Below are 23,389 nucleotides of genomic sequence, written 5' to 3' on the forward strand. Positions count from 1 at the left end.
AGTGGATGGTGTTTATGCTTGAATCATTTGGCACTTATTGGCATTTTCCTTTGGGCCAGATTTGCTCATATGGATGCATAGTATATACACATGAGTCAGATGCATCTTTTGATGCTTTGAGCTTTGAGTTTTGGTGACATTTCACTCTATTGTGGCATACACATTTGGGTGCACTTGGTATTTGGTGTGATTCTCTCTTGCAGGCACTAGTATTTGGGATTTTGCTTTATTTGCATCATGGCATCCTCTTCCATGCCTGAAAAGGAGTTTTTCAGCATTAAAAAGTTTGATGGGACAAACTTTTCTTTGTGGAAAGAACAAATAAGGGATGTGCTTATTCAAAAGAAGCAGATTAAACCCTTGGCAGGGATTGAAGCTAAGCCTGCGGATATGTCTGAGGATGATTGGAATGAGTTGGATGCATTAGCAAAGTCTACTATTAGACTTCATCTTGCAGAGTCAGTTTATTTCACAATAGTAAATGAGCAGACTACGGAAGATTTGTGGAAGAAACTGTGTGCCACTTATGAGAAGGAAACTGCCTCTAATAAAGTTTACCTCATGAAGAGGTTGTTTGAGCTGCAGATGAAGGAAGGGGTCTCCATTGCTTCTCACTTGAATGAATTCAATATTATTTTCAGCCAGCTTCAGGCTCAGAAAATGAATTTCGATGCGGAGACTAAGGCAATATTTCTCTTATGTTCATTGCCATCCTCATGGGATACCTTCCGTACAGCTGTCAGTAACTCTACACCTGGTGGAGTGCTGAAATTTGATGATGTTGTGGGTGTTGGCCGAGGAGATTAGACAGAAGTCTATGGATGGCAACAAGCAGGATGTAGCCTTAAATGTACAAAGGGGCAAATCACAGTTTAGGGGGAAGTCCCAAGAAAGAGGGAAGTCTCGTAGCAAATCCAGGGCACGAAACATTGAGTGTTGCCACTGTGGCAAGAAGGGCCATATGAAAAAGGATTGCTACAAGCTGAAAAGAGAGCAAAAGGATAAGAAAAAGAATGCAAATTGGGGTGCAAATCAAAAGGAAGAGAGTCCAAGGGAGGACAAAGGAAAAGTGAAGATCGAGGAGATCAATGCAGTGACAATGATGTTCTCTTCATGTCTAGTTTATCTGCAGAGTTGCTTACCACTTCAGATGATGCATATTCCCAAGATTGGATTTTGGATTCTGGTGCTTCATTCCATGTTACTCCCCATAGGGAATGGTTCTCCACTTATGATAGTGGAAAGACAGGTTGTGTGCATCTTAGAAATGACTATGCATGTGACATAGTGGGAGCAGGTGACATAAAGTTTTCTTTTGCAAATGGGTCTGCATTTGTTTTGAAACATGTGAGACATGTGCCTAAGTTGACCAAGAGTCTTATTTCAGTGGGTCAGCTAGATGATGCTGGTTTTCACACCACTTTTGGCTTTCAAAGTTGGAAAATTCAAAAGGGCTCTATGCTTTTGGCCAGGGGTGCCAAGTGTGGGACTTTGTATGCCTTACATGTATCAGGGGTATTTGATCATGTTGTTGCAATAACCGAGCAGCCAAGCACTTCTTTGTGGCATTGCAGGTTGGGGCACATGAGCCAGAATGGAATGAAACTCTTATGCCGTTTGGGTTATGTACCGCATTTGAGTTTCTCTGATTTTGAATTTTGTGAGCATTGTCTCTATGGGAAGCAGACTAAATCAGCCCATAAAAGAAGGGGAAAGAAAGAGTTTGAAATGCTTGATTTGGTGCATTCAGACGTATGTGGTCCCATGCCTACCCTCATGCATCATAGCCTCTCTATAGCAAGAAGGCTCCCCGCAATCAGTAAGCATCACATAGTCTACCCCTGGAACAAACCTATCAGGCGGTCTAGACACTCTAGATGATCTTCTCAAGGGCATTTCAGCTTGCTGTCCCACTTGCATCAGCCACATTTGGCTCATCATTTCCACCAATAGATGATCCATCATCTACCCTTGATTATATACCTGTGGGAGTACTTGGTGGTACCATTTCTTGCACATTTGGTGCATGGACAGCTTACTGTCTATCAACATAGGTAGGCGGATTCACATCCTGGAAAGTGATTCTCCTCATTTCCACATCCCTCATGGGTGCCTTATGCATCTTCTTCTCATTGAAGACCACATCATGGCTGCGTATGATCTTCTTTGCTTCTGGATCCCAGAAACGATAGCCCATCTCTCCACTTTCACCATAACATAGAAAGATGCATTTCCTAGACTTAGGATCTAGCTTCTTTCGAAGCTCTTTTGGCACATGTGCATATGCCTCACACCCAAATATACGCAAATGAGAGTAAGAGGGCTTCTTTCCACTCCATGCCTCTTCAGGAATACCACCATCCAAACTCTTACTAGGTGATCTATTGATCACATGCACTGCAGTCTTCATTGCCTCAGCCCAAAAACCACCAGAAAGACTTGCATTGGAAAGCATGCATTGCAACCTTTCTTGAATGGTACGGTTCATCTTTTCTGCAACTAGATTTTGCTCTGGAGTACGAGGGGATGTGAGGTCCCTCTTAATCCCATGTGTATCACAGAAATGCTGAAAGTCATGAGAGAGATACTCTCCACCATTGTCAGTCCGTAGGCATTTAAGCGTTCTACCTAACTGATTCTCAACCAAGGCCAGCCATTTCTGAAATTTTGGAACACATCACTCTTCCGAGCTATAGCATAAGCCCACACATTCCTAGTTGCATCATCAATGAATGTCACATAGTATTCAGCCCCGCCTATACGAAATGAAGGTCACAGGTGATGATGTGCCTAGGTACAAGGCCCGTTTGGTTGCTAAAGGGTTTAAGCAAGAGAAGGGTGTGGACTTTGATGAGATATTCTCTCCGGTTGTGAAGATGACCACACTTAGATGCATGCTTGGACTAGTGGCATCAGAGGATATGGAGCTTATGCAGATGGATGTCAAGACAGATTTCTTGCATGGAGATTTGCATGAGGAAATTTACATGGTGCAGCCGAAAGGCTTTGAAGAAAAGGGCAAAGAGCATTTAGTTTGCAAGCTGAAGAAGAGTCTCTATGGTCTTAAGCAATCACCTAGAGAATGGTATCAGAAGTTTGATGCTTTCATTCGGTCCCAGGGTTTTAGAAGGAGTGAAATTGATCACTGCCTCTACACTAAAAGGGCTAAGGATAATAGCCTGATAATCTTGGCACTATATGTGGATGATATGCTATTGGCTAGCAAGAATACTTATGAGCTAGATGCATTAAAGGCCAAGTTGCATGAGGCCTTTGATATGAAGGATTTGGGATTTGCAGGTCATATTCTTGGTAGGCGCATCACGCGTGATCGGAGTAGGAAACTCCTTTGGCTTTCACAAAAAGAGTATGTTGTTACAAAAGTATTGCAGCGTTTCAATATGGAGGGGGGGAAGGCAGTGAGTACTCCATTGCCTCCATATGTGAAACTGAGTCATACAGATAGTCCCAAATCAGATGAGGAGAGGGCCATGATGGCTAAGGTTCCTTATGCATTAGCGGTTGGGAGTCTTATGTATGCTATGATAGCTACTAGACCAGACATTGCATTTGCAGTGGGAGTTGTTAGCAGGTATATGGCTAATCCAAGAAAGAGGCATTGGGAGGCAGTTAAGTGCATCATGAGGTACATGAAGGGTACCAAGGAGATGTGCATTTGCTTTGGTAGAGGAGACATGCGTGTACTTGGGTACACAGATTCAAACTATGCAGGGCATGTGGATAGTAGGAGATCCACTTCTGGTTATGTGTTCACCTTTGCAGGTGGTGCAGTGTCGTGGATGTCTCGCGCACAGAAGTGTGTTGCTTTGTCTACCACAGAGGCTGAGTATGTTGCAGCCACAGAGGGTTGCAAGGAGGCTATATGGCTTGATCGGCTAGTGGGAGATTTGGGGATTCATACAGGTGTATCGACATTGCATAGTGATTCCATGAGTGCTATTCAGCTAGCAAGGAATCCGATTTTTCATGCAAAGACCAAACACATTGAGGTCAGGTACCATTTCATTAGGGAGGTACTTGAGCACAAGCGCATAGAGCTTGTCAAGGTTCATACAGATGATAACCCTGCAGATATGCTGACAAAGAGTCTACCTAGTCAGCGGTTTGAGTATTATCGTGTATTGATGGGCATTGGATAGTATGCTCACTGGTTGTTTTCCCTTAAAGGCACATTGTCCTTTGAGTGGGAGGTTGTGGGGGTTAAAGGTCACTGTGCCTTCACCCCAGTTATGTACAATACTCAAACACATATATAAATGAATGAAAAAGAAGATTAGGGTGGTTCTGCACCCACCAAACTTATGTGGCTCTCTATCTCTCTCTCTCCTTCTTCCGTTCTTGCTTCCGTTGAGAGCACTCTCACAGAGACCTTGGAGAAACCTTTGGAAAAGTCACTTTGGCTTTGCGAAGTGGTTTTGAGAGCCTGTTAAGAGCTTTCAAAGAAAAAGTCGTTTTTTGAGCTTTTCCCTGTTCCGTTCGATGACAGAGACTCCATATTGACTTGTAGAGGCAACTATTGCTTGCTTTTGGTGTCCACTTCACTTCAGGAGCTTGGAAACACCTTCATTCTTGAATCTGGGATCATTTCATTGGATTTCTGACTCATTGTGTCAGTTCCTGCGTTTTTTGCCCGGGTGTTAAAACTCAAGTTTAGAGCAACCATTTGCAGATCTGTCAGTTTCGGTGGACTCAAGAGGTCCTAAACTTCTATGTTGCTCATCATTCGCACTCCGGTGGAGTTTACAAACAGCTCTGTTTCAAAAAACGTTTTTCAGTACGTGTGTTGGACCTAGTGATTGAGACCACGGTTTTCAAAACCGTCTGTCCCATTGCGTTCCGGACGCCCAAAAACCCCTACCTATCAGTTCTTGCATGATTCGGTGGAGGATTTTCAGAGTTATAAATCTCTGTGTATTTGATTTCGTCTCTCTGTTATGCATTTTTTCATACTAAGGTTTTGAAACCTTAGATTTATGCCACATGGCAGTGGATAAGTGTTGACTCCCATTTCTCACTCATCGGTTGGGATTTTGGAGTTCTGGCAGAAGAGAGATATTTGCAGATTTTCTTGCTGAGTCCGATTATGCAATGGCGCCCATGTTTTGAAGCATCTCAGGTTCTATTTTCAGTAGCGCTCATTACCGTGGGACTATGATTTCTTGAGCATACCTTATGCAAATCACTCTGGTTGCAGTTTGAGTAGTGTGCGCTCATTCGTGGTATGCATTGGGTTGCAATGGATGATTTATAGGCCATTTGGATGCATTGCGGTCCTTGTTCGATGCACTGATAGGCCCAAATTGCCTTGTGGGATGCTATTTTTTTATGGACGCTTTGCACATGGATGCTATTTTATGCTGAGGGATAGCTTTGAAACATTGCAGGTGATGCACTGATAATGCTATGCTCTCTTGGATGAGACATTATTGATGCATATGCCAGTATATAGTGTTTATGCTTGAGTCATTTGGCACTTATTGGCATTTTCTTTTGGGCCAGATTTGCTCATATGGATGCATAGTATATGCACATGAGTCAGATGCTTTGAGCTTTGAGTTTTGGTGATATTTCACTCTATTGTGGCATACACATTTGGGTGCACCTGGTATTTGGTGTGATTCTCTCTTGAGGCACTAGCATTTGGGATTTTGCTTTATTTGCATCATGGCATCCTCTTCCATGTTTGAAAAGGAGTTTTTCAAGATTAAAAAGTTTGATGGGACAAACTTTTCTTTGTGGAAAGAACAAATAAGGGATGTGCTTATTCAAAAGAAGCAGATTAAACCCTTGGCAGGGATTGAAGCTAAGCCTGCAAATATGTCTGAGGAAGATTGGAATGAGTTGGATGCATTAGCAAAGTCTACTATTAGACTTCATCTTGCAGAGTCAGTTTATTTCACAATAGTAAATGAGCAGACTACTGAAGATTTGTGGAAGAAACTGTGTGCCACTTATGAGAAGGAAATTGCCTCTAATAAAGTTTACCTCATGAAGAGGTTGTTTGAGCTGCAGATGAAGGAAGGGGTCTCCATTGCTTCTCACTTGAATGAATTCAATATTATTTTCAGCCAGCTTCAGGCTCAGAAGATGAATTTTGATGTGGAGACTAAGGCAATATTTCTCTTATGTTCATTGCCATCCTCATGGGATACCTTCCGTACAGCTATCAGTAACTCTGCACCTGGTGGAGTACTGAAATTTGATGATGTTGTGGGTAGCTTGTTGGCCGAGGAGATTAGACGGAAGTCTATGGATGGCAACAAGCAGGATGCAGCCTTAAATGTGCAAAGGGGCAGATCACAGTTCAGATCACAGTTCAGGGGGAAGTCCCAAGAAAGAGGGAAGTCTCGTAGCAAATCCAGGGCACGGAACATTGAGTGTTACCATTGTGGCAAGAAGGGCCATATGAAAAAGGATTGCTACAAGCTGAAAAGAGAGCAAAAGGATAAGAAAAAGAATGCAAATTGGGGTGCAAATCAAAAGGAAGAGAGTCCAAGGGAGGACAAAGGAAAAGTGAAGATCAAGGAGATCAATGCAGTCACACATGATAGTGACAATGATGTTCTCTTCATGTCTAGTTTATCTGCAGAGTTGCTTACCACTTCAAATGATGCATATTCCCAGGATTGGATTTTGGATTCTGGTGCTTCATTCCATGTTACTCCCCATAGGGAATGGTTCTCCACTTATGATAGTGGAAAGACAGGTTGTGTGCATCTTGGAAATGACTATGCATGTGACATAGTGGGAGCAAGTGACATAAAGTTTTCTTTTGCAAATGGGTTTGCATTTGTTTTGAAACATGTGAGACATGTGCCTAAGTTGACCAAGAGTCTTATTTCAATGGGTCAGCTAGATGATGCTGGTTTTCACACCACTTTTGGCTTTCAAAGTTGGAAAATTCAAAAGGGCTCTATGCTTTTGGCCAGGGGTGCCAAGTGTGGGACTTTGTATCCCTTACATGTATCAGGGGTATTTGATCATGTTGTTGCAATAACCGAGCAGCCAAGCACTTCTTTGTGGCATTGCAGGTTGGGGCACATGAGCCAGAATGGAATGAAACTCTTATGCCGTTTGGGTTATGTACTGCATTTGAGTTTCTTTGATTTTGAATTTTGTGAGCACTGTCTCTATGGGAAGCAGACTAAATCAGCCCATAAAAGAAGGGGAAAGAAAGAGTTTGAAATGCTTGATTTGGTGCATTCAGACGTATGTAATCCCATGCCTACACAGTCATTAGGCGGGGCTGAATACTATGTGACATTCATTGATGATGCAACTAGGAAAGTGTGGGCTTATGCTATAGCTCGGAAGAGTGATGTGTTCCAAATATTTCAAAAATGGCTGGCCTTGGTTGAGAATCAGTCAGGTAGAACGCTTAAATGCCTACGGACTGACAATGGTGGAGAGTATCTCTCTCATGACTTTCAGCATTTCTGTGATACTCATGGGATTAAGAGGAAGCTTACATCCCCTCGTACTCCAGAGCAAAATCCAGTTGTAGAAAAGATGAACCGTACCATTCAAGAAAGGTTGCAATGCATGCTTTCCAATGCAAGTCTTTCTGGTGGTTTTTGGGCTGAGGCAATGAAGACTGCAGTGCATGTGATCAATAGATCACCTAGTAAGAGTTTGGATGGTGGTATTCCTGAAGAGGCATGGAGTGGCAAGAAGCCCTCTTACTCTCATTTGCGTATATTTGGGTGTGAGGCATATGCACATGTGCCAAAAGAGCTTCAAAAGAAGCTAGATCCTAAGTCTAGGAAATGCATCTTTCTGGGTTATGGTGAAAGTGGAGAGATGGGCTATCGTCTCTGGGATCCGAAAGCAAAGAAGATCATATGCAGCCATGATGTGGTCTTCAATGAGAAGAAGATGCATAAGGCACCCATGAGGGATGTGGAAATGAGGAGAATCACTTTCCAGGATGTGAATCCACCTGCATATGTTGATAGACAGCAAGCTGTTCATGCACCAAATGTGCAAGAAATGGTACCACCAAGTACTCCCACAGGTATACAATCAAGGGTAGATGATGGATCATCTATTGGTGGAAATGATGAGCCAAATGTGGCTGATATGCAAGTGGGACAGCAAGCTGAAATGCCCTTGAGAAGATCATCTAGAGTGTCTAGACCACCTGATATCCAGGGGTAGACTATGTGATGCTTACTGATTGCCGTGAGGATCAACGCAAGTGGGAGTATGCTATGCAATCAGAGATGAGTTCACTTATGAAGAATATGACTTGGGACTTGGTTTCTTTGCCACATGGAAAGAAATCATTGCCATATAATGGTTCTACAAAATCAAGGTCACAGGTGAGATGTGCCTAGGTACAAGGCCCGTTTGGTTGCTAAAGGGTTGATGAGATATTCTCTCCGGTTGTGAAGATGACCACACTTAGATGCATGCTTGGACTAGTGGCAGTAGAGGATATGGAGCTTATGCAAATGGATGTCAAGACAGCTTTCTTGCATGGGGATTTGCATGAGGAAATTTACATGGTGCAGCCGGAAGGCTTTGAAGAAAAGGGCAAAGAGCATTTAGTTTGCAAGCTAAAGAAGAGTCTCTATGGTCTTAAGCAAGCACCTAGAGAATGGTATCAAAAGTTTGATGCTTTCATTCGGTCCCAGGGTTTTAGAAGGAGTGAAATTGATCACTGCCTCTACACTAAAAGGGCTAAGGATAATAGCCTGATAATCTTGGCACTATATGTGGATGATATGCTATTGGCTAGCAAGAATACTTATGAGCTAGATGCATTAAAGGCCAAGTTGCATTAGGCCTTTGATATGAAGGATTTGGGATTTGCAGGTCATATTCTTGGTATGCGCATCACGCGTGATCGGAGTAGGAAACTCCTTTGGCTTTCACAAAAAGAGTATGTTACAAAAGTATTGCAGCGTTTCAATATGGAGGGGGGGAAGGCAGTGAGTACTCCATTGCCTCCATATGTGAAACTGAGTCATACAGATAGTCCCAAATCAGATGAGGAGAGGGCCATGATGGCCAAGGTTCCTTATGCATCAGCAGTTGGGAGTCTTATGTATGCTATGATAGCTACTAGACCAGACATTGCATTTGCAGTGGGAGTTGTTAGCCGGTATATGGCTAATCTAAGAAAGAGGCATTGGGAGGCAGTTAAGTGCATCATGAGGTACATGAAGGGTACCAAGGAGATGTGCATTTGCTTTGGTAAAGGAGACATGCGTGTACTTGGGTACACAGATTCAGACTATGCAGGGCATGTGGATAGTAGGAGATCCCACTTCTGGTTATGTGTTCACCTTTGCAGGTGGTGCAGTGTCGTGGATGTCTCGTGCACAAAAGTGCATGGCTTTGTCTACCACAGAGGCTGAGTATGTTGCAGCCACAGAGGGTTGCAAGGAGGCTATATGGTTTGATCGGCTAGTGGGAGATTTGGGGATTCATACAGGTGTACCGACATTGCATAGTGATTCCATGAGTGCTATTCAGCTAGCACGGAATCCGGTCTTTCATGCAAAGACCAAACACATTGAGGTCAAGTACCATTTCATCAGGGAGGTACTTGAGGACAAGCGTATAGAGCTTGTCAAGGTTCATACAGATGATAACCCTGCAGATATGCTGACGAAGAGTCTACCTAGTCAGCGGTTTGAGTATTATCGTGTATTGATGGGCATTGGATAGTATGCTCACTGGTTGTTCTCCCTTAAAGGCACATTGTCCTTTTAAGTGAGAGGTTGTGGGGGTTAAAGGTCACTATGCCTTTACCCCGGTTATGTAAAATACTCAAACACATATATAAATGAATGAAAAAGAAGATTAGGGTGGTTCTGCACCCACCAAACTTGTGTGGCTCTCTGTCCTTCTTCCGTTCTTGCTTCCGTTGAGAGCACTCTCATCCTTTCAAGGTATGAGCTTCTAAAAACACCTCTCGATATGAAGGAGACCTTTGAAGTCGAGAGATCTACATGTTTAAAATATTTGTCATACATGTGGATTTATCAAAGAGTACTACTATAAAAACATGAATTATGAAAAGAAAGAAAACTATTAAACTAACAAGTTCTTGTTTCATTCCAATGTAACCCTTTCGACCTAAATTCGTAATGTTTTCTTGGTCCTTTCTATTTCTCTTATTTCTTTCACTAGATCTCTGAAAAACAATGTCAAACTGTAGTTAAGTTAAATAGAATAAAGAAAGGACATATGATACTTGCAATAAAGTGTGTGTGTGTGTGTGTGTGTGTGTGTGTGTGTTTGTGTATGTGTGTACCTTGAATTCCTCTTAATTTATTAGTGTCTTTATTCTTTCCCATACATCATGTGATAGCCATGTTGGTTTTTGTGCATCATCTCCATCCCATCAATAAACACTATAAGCCTAGCATCAACTCATACAAACAACGCATTAATAAAGACTCAACAACATCAATGTTAAAGTAAACAAGTTTTTAATAGAATACTTAAAAAATTCACATATAGCCTGTTTGTTCACTCTAAATGCTTTTGAGACTTTAGCTTTCCAGCATTTGTCACTAATATTACATTCATATCGAGCCTGCACAAATACAATAATATACACAAAAGTATTCATCGATATAAAAGAAATTTTAAATACTAAACATTTAAAAGTAAGACCATCGAAAGATATCAAGGAAAAGTCAAGCCTTACATCAACATATCTTCTCACTGCCTCCTTTTGAATGATAGGTACAACTTTAATTGATTGCAGTGAGAGATCCATATGCCTACGGACAGCTTGAGTTATTGTCTGAGCATATGAATCTTTGTGTATTCCACAACGAACTTGTTCCTCATTTACATCCACCTTAATACGATGTCCCAGCTCAATAAATTTTACTTTCTTGGCCTCTCTAGATGCCCTTCTAAGATATCTTTCTCTTTCTATCATTGCATCATCCCTTAATATTCTTCCTTTTTTGGTTACGGGTGATGTACCTTCTTCATCTATCATGAACATTATTTGGAAAATTTTCTAGAAAAAAGTAATAGCAAAAATAAGAAAAATAAGTCACACAAAGATAATGTCAAGATATCCAAATAATAATACAAATAAAGACTTCTCTATGAAAATTCCCTTATGATCCTTCTTACAACTTTTACTTAATAGGGGGTGACATTGAAAACCCTCTCTCAACCTATCTTCATGAAAGAGTTTCTTCAAAGAAAACTCATTGAAGCAAGCCATCCAGGTAGTTTCGCCAGCGAAACCCCTTTGAAGCAAGTCTCCCAAGGTAGTTTCGCTGGCGAAACTACCTTGGACAGCACTTTTAAAAGTGACATAACTTTCATATCCAATGTCCAAATATAGTCATTCAACCACTCAAATTGATCGGAACACCCCATTTGAGCACATTTATGGAGTTATATTTTGGAAAATCTTTCATATATAGTATTAAATATTACATGTATTTTATGAGAGTGATATATAAGCCCAAGTTAATACTTATTTATAGTAATTTAAACTTCTTTAGAAACATGTCCATAAATATGCTATAAAAACACTAAAAAGATATTGCCATATGATATAAATGTGTTAATAAGTAATTATATATGCATAGTATTATTACATTGAGAGTGATTATGAGGAATGTTTCTTAAAGGAATCAACACTTTTTTAAGGTAATAACAGGGGTACAAAGGGATGTCTCTAAATAAGAAAATTATGTTGTGTAAAAATGAATGAGTGACTAGTCTGTATATTTTTATGATAAAGGGATCTAGTTCTAGTGAAAATAGAAGTGTAAAAACCATGTTTCCTAAAGAAAAACATTTTTAAAAATCTCTTGAAAAACACGCTCGGATAAACCTGCTCATAGGTTTTTGCTCGTAAAATTGACGCATCCCCAAATCTCCCCAAACCCTGGTGCTTTGAAAAGATTTGGCTGCACGACCAAATCTCCCTAGACTCTGGTAATTAGAAAGAAGCTAGCAAGATTTGGCTGCACGACCAAATCCTGAAGAAGCTAGAAAGATTTGGCATCACATCCAAATCTCCCCAAACCCTGGTGCTTTGAAAAGATTTGGCCGCACGGCCAAATCTCCCTAGACCCTCATGATTAGAAAGAAGCTAGCAAGATTTGGCCACATGACCAAATATCCCTAAACCCTGGTGATTTGAAAGAAGCTAGAAAGATTTGGGATCACAGCCAAATCTCCCCAAACCCTGGTGCTTTGAAAAGATTTGGCTGCACGGCCAAATCTCCCTAGACCCTGGTGATTAGAAAGAAGCTAGCAAGATTTGGCCACACAACCAAATCTCCCTAGACCCTGGTGATTTGAAAAAAGCTAGAAAGATTTGGCATCAGAGCCAAATCTCCCCAAATCTTGGTGCTTTGAAAAGATTTGGCTACACAGCCAAATCTCCCTAGATCCTGGTGATTAGAAAGAAGCTAGCAAGATTTGGCCGCATGGCCAAATCTCCCTAAACCCTGGTGATTTGAAAGAAGTTAGAAAGATTTGGCATCACAACCAAATCTCCCCAAACCCTAGTGCTTTGAAAAGCTTTGGCCACATGGCTAAATATCCCTAGACCCTTGCGAGAAAGAAGCTAGCAAGATTTGGCCGCATGGCCAAATCTCCCTAAACCCTGGTGATTTGAAAGAAGCTAGAAAGATTTGTTGGCCGATTTGAAAGAAGCTAGCAAGATTTGACTGCATAGCCAAATCTCTCCAGACCCTTGTGATTTGAAAGGAACTAGCAAGATTTGGCTGCACGGCCAAAACTCCCTAGAGCCTAGTGCTTTGAAAGAAGCCCACAAGATCTGGCCACATGGCCAAATCTCCCCAGACTCTGGTGCTTTCAAAGAAGCCCATAAGATTTGGCCACACAGCCAAATCTCCCCAAACTTTGGTGCTTTAAAAGAAGCCCATAAGATTTGGCCACACAGCCAAATCTCCCTAGACCCTGGTGCTTTCTCAAATCTACCACTATGTTTGGTGTCAATTGTTAATTCTGTTTGAGATATGTTAATCGATAATGTGGTTTGTCTAACATTAAACATTGTAAAGATGACAGTTTGTATATTGCTTGGATTTTTACAGGAAAGACACAACCGTGAAGAAGGTTGAGAAAGTTATAAAAGTTCATACACTTGTGTTGGATCGATACATGAAATCACAGAAGATGTGGTTGGAAAGGAGGGAGATATTGGATTGTTTATTATTATAAATCAAGACAAGAAATTTCTCTTAGATCCCAATGATTATGAAGCATCTCGTATGAAGTCTGATGTAGATGAAAACATGCACACAAGAGGCTAGATAAGTGTTGAACCAGTTGATGGAAATGACATTGACATAGTGACAACAATCATAGAATCATATCGCAATGTTTCAGCGACACTAAAGAAGTGCAAGAGTGGGGAAGGAACAAAGAAAGGAAAGTCGACTATAGTTGATGCACCAGGTGGTAGCGGAGAAGGGTCAAAGAAAGGAAAGTTAACTACAATTGATGTACTAGAGGAAGGAACAACTCCAGAGGGTGTGCTAACAGTCGTGGAAAGAAATAGTGGTAGTAAATTGGAGCCAAGTGGAAAGGTCATAGGGAAAAAAGGGCAATAGAAACCATTAGGCTTGGTGGAATATGAAAAACACTACCCATTTAGGTTGCATGCAACATTTCCAATTCCAGTTACAAGATGTCAAAAAGCTCCTCCAAGCTATGTATATAGAGGGTTCAACAACGAGCATGTGGAGAAGCTTGCTGTAGACTTCCTTTATAAATCCATGCCTCCTACTGCTGTAGTAGCGGATTTAATGCCTTTCAATCCTGAAACAAAGCAGCCCCTAGAAAGGGTGGATAAAAAGGATGTAACCAAGTGCCACTACTGGATACTATCTGGACAACATTCAATATATGCTGCTAAAATATTCACATCTAATGATGATAACAACACGTCCCAAAGAAAGAACTACTACCGCACCCGCCAAGTCAGGATTGTAGTGAATTGTCCTGCACGATTTTGTGTGGAGATATCGAAGATGGCAAACCTAGAGTCTTAAAATATATTGAGACAATCTCCATACATTGATATACTTAAGCAGGTGAGGGGACAATGGGTTCTCCTTAACAGACCCAAGAAAGCACAACAAGGGCTTGCACATCTAGACAGTGAGAATTGGGATGTAAGTACACAATTCAATTATGAATCATTTTTTTACAAGTCAATTTTCTTAATTATTGCATTCTAATGGCTTCATATACTTTGCAGAATTTCATTGACACTAGCAAGGTAACATTGGGCAATAGCTTTGCCACCATAAAGGATATACATATGATCATCACAAGTGATGTCATTTATGATGGCTGGATCTCCATCCTTGAGGATTACATTGTAGGCAAATATTCGCAAAATGGAAAATGCCGCAGGCAACCCACAATCTCAATGTTTAGATGCTTATGTGGATTGAGTGATGATCAAATTGGTTAAATTCAAAATGAAATTAGGGAAGGTAGAGTAGTCATAGCTAAAACAAAGACTGATGCCATGATTCTTGATATTGAAGAACGAGCTATGTAGATAAAGAGAGATGTTGCACTACAAGAAGAACTTTATATGTTTATATCGATAGAACGGCCTTCTTTAATGTTAAAAAATTGGGATGAGTATAGATTACATTTTAAAATTAGTCCAGAATTGTATCAACGAATTCGTGGTTGCTGTGACTCATGGTTAAAAGTGAAGCTTCAAAAGAGCAAGGAAACTCCACCATTGCCTGATGTTGCAAAGGGGTATCTGAGGTGGATTATGGGACAAAGTGAAGGTGCAAGTCATGGACCAAATTCCACTTGGCCTTGGAGTTTCTACACAGTCGGTTTAAACATGGAGGGAATGGAATTTATACATAATGTGTACCAAGAGCCAATGGCAATAGGGGTCACTTTTTTGGATGTAATGTATGGACCAAGCAGAAGCAAAAATTGGAATGAGGATCACTTTGAGTGTTTTTTGAAAAGCTTGATGACAATCGCTTCTCCCCGAGTGCAATTCCTTCTTGTGGTGTTCTTGACCATGGATCATGTATCATGTTTGAAGAATGCATTAAATAAGACATGCGGACAATATAAAATCCACTTCGGTTGCCTTAATTTTGAAACTACATATATATTTGTCACTAAATTTATGGATGGTTTAATTGCTTGTGTACTGGTAAGCAAGCACAACTGAAGGTGGAGGGGATAAAGAAATTGATACCATACCAAGACAAGAAGAGCTTCAACCCTTCAATGAAGAGCAGTGTGAGCATTTACAAAAACATGCTTCAAAGTTTTGGGAAATAGAAGAGGAAGCAACAGGTCCTGGAAATTAACATGACCATATCTTAAGGCCCATGAAAAGTATCATGCCCATCCAATATTGTTTGCATGGTCAGGGATGCATTATACCATGTTTTTCATGAGCCATCATACACAAGAGTAAAAAAACATACATTTATGTGGCTTATTTAAATGTGTGAGTTTTTGATGGACATGATACTTTCTTTGCACATGCCTCCATGTCACCTACTACCCTAATGCATGTGTTTGCATGGTAGGGGACAATACCATGTTATATACCAAGTATCATGTACAAGGGGAGCTTTGAGGTCACTTATTCAAAGATGCAAGTCTCCGATGGACAAGATACTCTGCACATGTTTCCATGTCATCTACCATAAGGGCCCTGCATAATATCACATTGTCCCATCGTATATGGTTTGTATGGTTCAGGATGCATTATACCATGATTTTAGCACCCGTCTACACAATGGTAAAAAAAAAATGAGTCAAGGTGCCTTATTCAAGCATGGAGTCACTGATGGGCAAAACACTTTGCAAATGTATCAATTGCACCTACGTTATGACAATTTAAAAGTATTTTTTTCACTAAAGGGTAAAAAAAACATGCTTCAGGGTGCCTTATTTGAACATGCAAGTCTTTGATTGGCATGATACTTTGCATGCACCTCCATGTCATTGAACTTAAGGCCTATGAAAATTTTCATGCCCATCAGATATGGTTTTCATGGTCGAGAGATGCATTACACCATGTTTTCCACCACCCATCATGCACAACGATCCAAAAACACGCTTCAGGGTGCAATATTCGAACACTCAAGTCTCTGATGGACATGACACTTTTTACATGCGATAGATTTACACCCACTTTAGCTCTAGTGCAAAATATCGTGTCCATTGAATATCATTAGCACGGTCAAGGACACATTAAACCATGTTTTTCCCACTCATCATGCACAAGAGTTGAAAAACACGCTTTGGAGTGTCTTATTCAAATGTGAAAATATCTACTAAGCATAATAATTTGCACGTGCCTCCATGTCAAATAACTTAATTTCCATGAAAAGTATCATGCCCATCAGATATGTTTTACATAGCCGGGGATGTTATATATCATGTTTTTCACCACTTGTCGCGGTTAAAAAACATAGTTTAGGGTTGTTGATTTTAACGTTCTTTGATGAGAATGATATTTTTCACCTGTCTCCATGCCACCTATCCTAAGACTCATGAAAAGTATGGTGACCATTAGATGTACGGTCGGTAACACATTATACCATGCTTTTCACCACCCCTCATGCACAAGGGAAAAAAACATGCTTTTGGGTGCATTATTCAAATGTGTGTCTTTAATGGGAATGATACTTTGCACGCACCTCCATGATATCACCTACCTTAATGAATGTGCATAAAGTATCATGCCCATTGAATATGGTTTGCATGGTCGGGGATGCATTATACTATGTTTTTCACCACCCATCATGCACAAGGGTCAAAAAACACACTTTGGGGTGCCTTACTTGAACGACCGAGTCTCCGATGGGCACGATCTTTGCATGAACATTATGGTAACCAAAAGCATCTATTGTGGGAACTTAAAAGATCTCTTATGGTATTCCAAAATGCTCATTGTGGGATACCAAAAGTCTCTTATGATATCCCAAAATGTCCATTGTGGTACTCCCACACATTCCTTATGGTAACTTAATAATTCCTTATTATGGTATCTCAAAAATTCCCTCATGGTACCCTAGAGATTCCCTTATGGTACCCCAAAAGCTCCCTTGTGGTATTTCAAAAAGTCCCCTATGGTAATCTACAAATAACTTCTTGGTGTACCTCTTCAAGGCACTAGATTGTACCTTTTGACTTACCTTATAGAATCAAAGTACCCCAAAATACCATCTAAAGTACACTGTAGAAGTCAAAGTACCTCAAGGTACATTGAACTAAAACTACCATATTGTACTTGTGAAGTACCTTATGAAACTCAAAGTACCATAAGGTACTATCCAAACTACCCTTGGGTATGGCATTAGCCAGTCAACCGTTCATCCAAATTAAATTCCTGAATTTTATAGAGATTTTTATTCAAAAAATCATTTTACTTGATATGAAAACTCGAGGTGGATGGACCCTAAACAACTTCCCTACCAACCTTCATCAACGTCAAATTAGTAAAGATTGGATAAGCAAGTTGGATCCACAACCTAATTGGCGCCGTCCCAAGCTCTTTGATGTAATCTTCTTGAAAGAGTACCTACCTGCACCTCCATGTCTCAGAACCCATCCCAAGTTCTATGCAGTTCCACGACGAAAAAAATGGGAAGCCAACATACACACTTTGAATGAAGATCGCACCATTAATTGGCCAATGATCAAAAAACCATATTTTGGTGTAGAATAAAATATCCAAGGCACAATGATCCGAGCACTTCAGCAGCATGAGCAAATAATGTGTGGTAACATTGATCGCTTCCTTCGCCTAAGTGCTATCTTCTGCAAAACATTGGAATACATTCTGGAGGTCCCATGTTACCTCGATAGCCATTTGCGTCCACTCAATTTCAATCCCAATGAACGGGTCGATGCTCTGATTACAAGCCGACTCTATCAAAGAGTCATCTTCTTAGAAGCATGCCACGTATCTCTGTTCGAACAAATGGTAGATACAAGCTACCTAGAAACTGAGCAAAAATTGTATGGTGCCAAGGCTTTATAGTAGGATCGATTGGCATGACACAAGTTCCACAGCCATTGCACTGCACGCATGGCAACCCAGGTATGTGCTCACAATAAGCCATAACCCAAGGACAGGTAATAAAATGGATTCGGGAGTATGCTGTCTCTGTGCCAACATGGACTTAGGAAGTACAAAATGTGTGTGTAGAGTAGCGGTAGAGCTCCGCTTGTACTTGCATAAGGCTAGGAATAATCTCTCTTAGGAATCCTCAACATGCAAGTTCTACATGCAACTTCTACTTGTAACTCCTACATGCAAGTCCTACATGTGATTCCAGCATGCATGTTCTACATGTGAGTTCTACATGCAAGTCCTACATGTGATTCCTACATGCATGTTCTACATGCGAGTTCTACATGCAACTCCTACATGCAACTTCTATATGCAAGTTCTACATGTAGAGAGAGAATGTCTTACAATTCCTACATGCAGAGAGAGAAGCTCTCCAACTTGTATAAATACCCCATAATGGAATGAAGCCCACACTCTTTGGGGCATTGTGTTGAGTTCTACTTTGGTATTCCAAGCAATTGTCTCAAGTGTCCATGCTTCCTTGCACTCCACGTCCAAAAGCATGTCCTAACCTTACAACTCCTCCTCCCCTCTCCTCCAACCTTGCAACCCATCCTCTCCCTCTCCTCCTCCTCCTCCTCCTCCCCCCTCCTCCTTCCTCCTCCTCCTCCCTTCTCCTCCTCCTCCTCCCTCCTCCTCCCTCCTCCTCCTCCTTCCTCCTCCTCCTCCCTTCTCCTCCCTCCTCCTCCTCCCCTCCTCTTCCCTCCTCCTCCTCCCTCCTCTCTCTTCTTTCCCCCATGCTCTTACACCTTCTTCCTCTCCCACTCCTATGCTCCCCCTAAACCCTTAGTTCCTCAACCCTTAACCTCCATGATCTTACACCCTGAACCTTCGATCCTCCTTCTAACCCTTGAACCTCTTCTAAACTCTGAACCTCTTCTAAACTCTGGAACCTCTCTCTAAACCTTGGAACCTCCTTCTAAACCCTGAACCTCCCTCTAACCCTTAGACTCCTCCTAAACCCGTCAACCCCCAATGAAAGCGAAAGCCTTCATTTCCTCAACCATGATGATGCACATTCCTTTCACACATGCATGCACTATGTTTGCTTACCACACTTAAGCCTACATCTCTCACTGAAATACAACTCGAGGTCCTAAGCTACACTTATACTACAAATGACAACACCGATATATCTGTAGGTGACAAAAAGCCTCGGAACCCTGCATACTGAGAATACCCTGCTCTACCTGCGGAAGCTGTGGGAAAGAGCCAACACTCTCAATAGAGGTCCCTCTCTTTTCAAATGAGTGATAAAATATTTCCCTCTCAATGGATTTCTCTCTCTCACAAGCAAAGTCTCTCAAAGAACTTTCACACATGGAATCCTGAACACAAAGACTCTCAAGAATCGCTTGAGGAACGGAGAAGAAATCTCTCGCAAAGAATCGAGGAAATCTCCCTATCTTTCTCTCAAACTCTGAGACTTAGAACTATGAACGGAAATGGACAAAAATCTCTTCCAATGAACAGAAATCTTTCATCAACGGAATGAAAGCATGAAGCCTAATCTCTCAATGAATCACACTCTCTCATATGGATAGCAATGCCTCAGCAGAAGGAAAGGGAGCTCTGATACCATGAAAAAATATGAAGAGGGGAGAGGAGAAGAGTGGAGATGAGGAGAGAGGGCATAGCTGGAGAGCACACGACAAATGACTAATTGTACTCTAGATTTAGTTGAAAATGTAGAATATATACAAACCCTTTTAGGGTTAAGGTTAGGGAATCTAACCCTTTCCTTTATAGCACTCTATATGTGTTAGTGCTATGCACATATGATCACATGATGTTGAGCTAGTCTCTCAACAGGTTCCCTCCTTTGGCTTGCAGATGCCTCATCTACACACAACTTTTTGCTTGGTGGACCTCTCTCTTCCTACCAAGTGAAGCAACTCATATTGGATTGCGTGCGACTATTCTGGAGTCTCCTTAGTGGTTATCGCTTCCCCTACCAGGTTAGTGAAGATGCATTGTGTCTCCCCTTGAACGCACTTTTCGTGGCTTACTATTGTTTCAAGGCAACTCCATGGTGAGTTCATAATAGCTCATGCTCATTTTTTCTAAGTTAGTATGCCAGTCGGCCTTGTCCTCGCATCTACACAGTTATGTTACTCCTATGATGCCTTGTTTCCTACATCAATGTTTTCTTTCCCCTTGTCATTCGCAAGCATGTATGAACACATAAGCTCTTCTTGTGGAGCTAAATTTTGCTATTAGTGATGAGGCTCTTGCCATTCACTTATTTGTGCTTTCTGGGGAGATTCTTCATGTAAAGATTAGTGAATCTCATTTAATTCTACGTCATGGACTTGGAGCAACCGAGAGAGAACTGGGATCAGTCTGTGGTCAATGACAGTCCGTCTTAGTTGGATCCTTGCGTATGTTCAAGTCACCATTCAACAGTTCGGGGTGTTTTGACTATTGTTTCCTTCAATATCATCAATCTTAGTTGGATCCTAGCCAGGCCTTCTTAGTTGGATCCTTGCGTATGTTCAAGTCACCATTCAACAGTTCGGGGTGTTTTGACTATTGTTTCCTTCAATATCATCAATGTTTCTTTGTATCCCATTGTCTCTATGGCAAATTGTGACTAGGAGCAGGCAGAGAGAACTGGGATCAGTCTGTGGTCAATGACAGTCTGTCTTAAGACTAGCCAGGCCTTCTTAGTTGGATCCTTGCGTATGTTCAAGTCACCATTCAACAGTTCGGGGTGTTTTGACTATTGTTTCCTTCGATATCATCAATGTTTCTTTGTATCCCATTGTCTCTATGGCAAATTGTGACTAGGAGCAGGCAAAAGAGTTTGTTGACACCTAGCAAGACTATATATACATTTCTTTTCATTTCAAAACTAGGCAAAAAGGCTCTGTCTTTCATGTTATGTATGCTAGCCTTCATACCATCTGCATAGACATTCACTAAAACAAGCTTGTTCTATCACAAGATTCTTACGAGATCTTGGTGAGAGAATTTGACAAGATTATGTATAGTTGCTTTTGCTTAGAATCTCTTCCTTTTTTGGTACCCTTTAGCTAATTATAGACCTTCCATCTCGTGGTTGGCCTACCTATTAAAATATTCCTTTGACTCTTGACAGTATGACCATGTAGATATCTTTGTTGTCGTCACTCAACATTTTGTTGATTTGATTTATTTTGGGTGGAGATTGAAACAAGATGCCTTTCTATCCTACTTACATCAGTATGGCTTACATTGTTTTGCTTTGACTCTTGCTAGCAGACTCATTAGGCTCCACAATATTAAGTCATAGGTTGTAAGTTTCTTTAATTCTTTCAATGCATTTTTACGTATTTCCCAAACTGCTTTCTCCACTGTCTTATGGTTGTATAAAATTGTCAAGCAATTACCGGGAGTTGTAAATATCTACGGGCTTTTCCATAATGTCAAATCTTGTAATTAAACCCTTTCCTCTTACTCCTAAGTGGATCTAACTATTGACTGAGTAAGTTTCAATAGGTGGCTCCTTTTATTTCCTGTTCCTCCTTTTTTGTGATACAAATATTATGAGATGTTCAATTTCAATGCTCTTCCTTTTTCTACTTGTGAGCTTGGCAATTCACTCTAGCTTAGCACCTCTAACTAAGAGTTTCATTTCATGGTTATGATTTGGCTAGATCTCTTGGTTGACTGTTGGGCCATATTCTAGACTACGATACTACGATAAGAAGCAGTCGGGGCTATGACACCTGCAATCCCAAGCTAGAAGATGTATGTAGTCTAGTATCACCTTCTCTTGGATGGATGCAGGTAATAGTCCTCGACGCTAGAATATGCCTCAACCCAGTTGCCAAAGAGATACAAGATGCTCTATTCTTAAAACTGTATTTTGTTGTCACAATCATCATAATTAAACTTTTAGCTTGATTTCAAAAAATTGCACTTTTAACTTTGTATACTAGAGCAGCACCACTACCTGTTCCCGGGAGTGATTTCTTAGGCCTCACACACACACACACACCCCCCCCTTTATGTGCATGTGCATGCACATGGGTACACACATGTGCATGCATGCACATGCATGTTTATGTGTGTGCACACATGCACACACGTGCACACACCCTAGGGCAGTCACTCTATAAAACATGTGACATAGTAGGTTCAGATATGGAAAGGGATTTTTCAATTTGAGGGGTTTATGAGCCATTTATGATAGAAGGACACTTTAAAAATACTTATCTAATATAACTATGTTATGTACATGTAGGAGGGGACCTTTAAATTCAAAATTACAACATATATATGTATAGAAGAGGGGTGGAAAAAAATGCAAATTTTTGAACATAGGGGTATTTTAAACGTGTACTTACTTGCACGTGTTTTGTTTTCATAAAGTGACTGGGACACCCCCTCCCCACCCCTCCCCCAAACACACACCCACACCCATGTCCACACCCACAACCAACCCATCCACACACCCCCCCAACACACACACACGCAAGCACGCACATGCCCAGTGTGAACCTGCACGTAGGAATGTACACACACGCACGCTTATTTTTTGAAATCTATCTATATTTATATTACAAAGAGTAGTCCCAAGATAGGGAACATGAGACTACACCCATCAAAAGATAGCATTATACAACACGTATGTAGGGTAATCTAGATGACAAGCACACATAAATCAAAGAATAATTTTTGCAAAGACCATCCAGAAGAAAGGATACTTAGCTAGAGACGGATCATCAAATTCTCTATGGTTTCTATCTTTCCATAGAGTTCAAAGAGACCAAAAGTGAACCCAAGGAAAAAAAAGATCATACCTCTACCAAACTGGGTGGATTCCATTCCAAATAGCTAGAAATGCTTGCTAAAGCAAGCATTGGGAAACCTTGCCCATAGTGGCACCTATAGAAAATGTAAAAATTCCTGAGTCTCACGACAATGCAAAAAGTTGTGAGCCATGGACTCTCTCAAAGCTAGACATCCATGACAAATAGTAGGAGCAACATGTCGAGTTGCCAAAATTTGCCCGTGGAAATAACCTTTCATAAGAAAACTTGTTGGTGAAGAGGGAGTTTGCAACTGGAAAGTTGCCACAATCTCTTCGAGCCACCTTTTTGCATTTTGATTCATAGAGCAAATATGATTTGCATGATCTGAAGTCCAAGGGGGAAGTAGTAAGGCCTTAAACAACTTGGCAATTGTGATATCACCAATAGTAACAGACGACACCCTAAAATCTATTAGTGAAGGGCCCTGTATTTAAGGTAATATATGAGCTCAAGATTGGGCACT

At 41.0% G+C, this 23,389-nt stretch overlaps 1 pseudogene; it reads left to right on the forward strand.

Moving 5' to 3' along the window:
• The first annotated feature begins 13,253 nt into the window (after window positions 1-13,253).
• On the forward strand, window positions 13,254-14,554 carry LOC147900519 (uncharacterized; annotated as a pseudogene).
• Window positions 14,555-23,389: the final 8,835 nt, after the last annotated feature.

This window comes from Dipteris shenzhenensis, chromosome 7, assembly GCF_047967505.1.
Source record: "Dipteris shenzhenensis isolate YYH24624 ecotype China chromosome 7, Dip_SZ_1.0, whole genome shotgun sequence".
NCBI lineage: Eukaryota > Viridiplantae > Streptophyta > Polypodiopsida > Gleicheniales > Dipteridaceae > Dipteris > Dipteris shenzhenensis.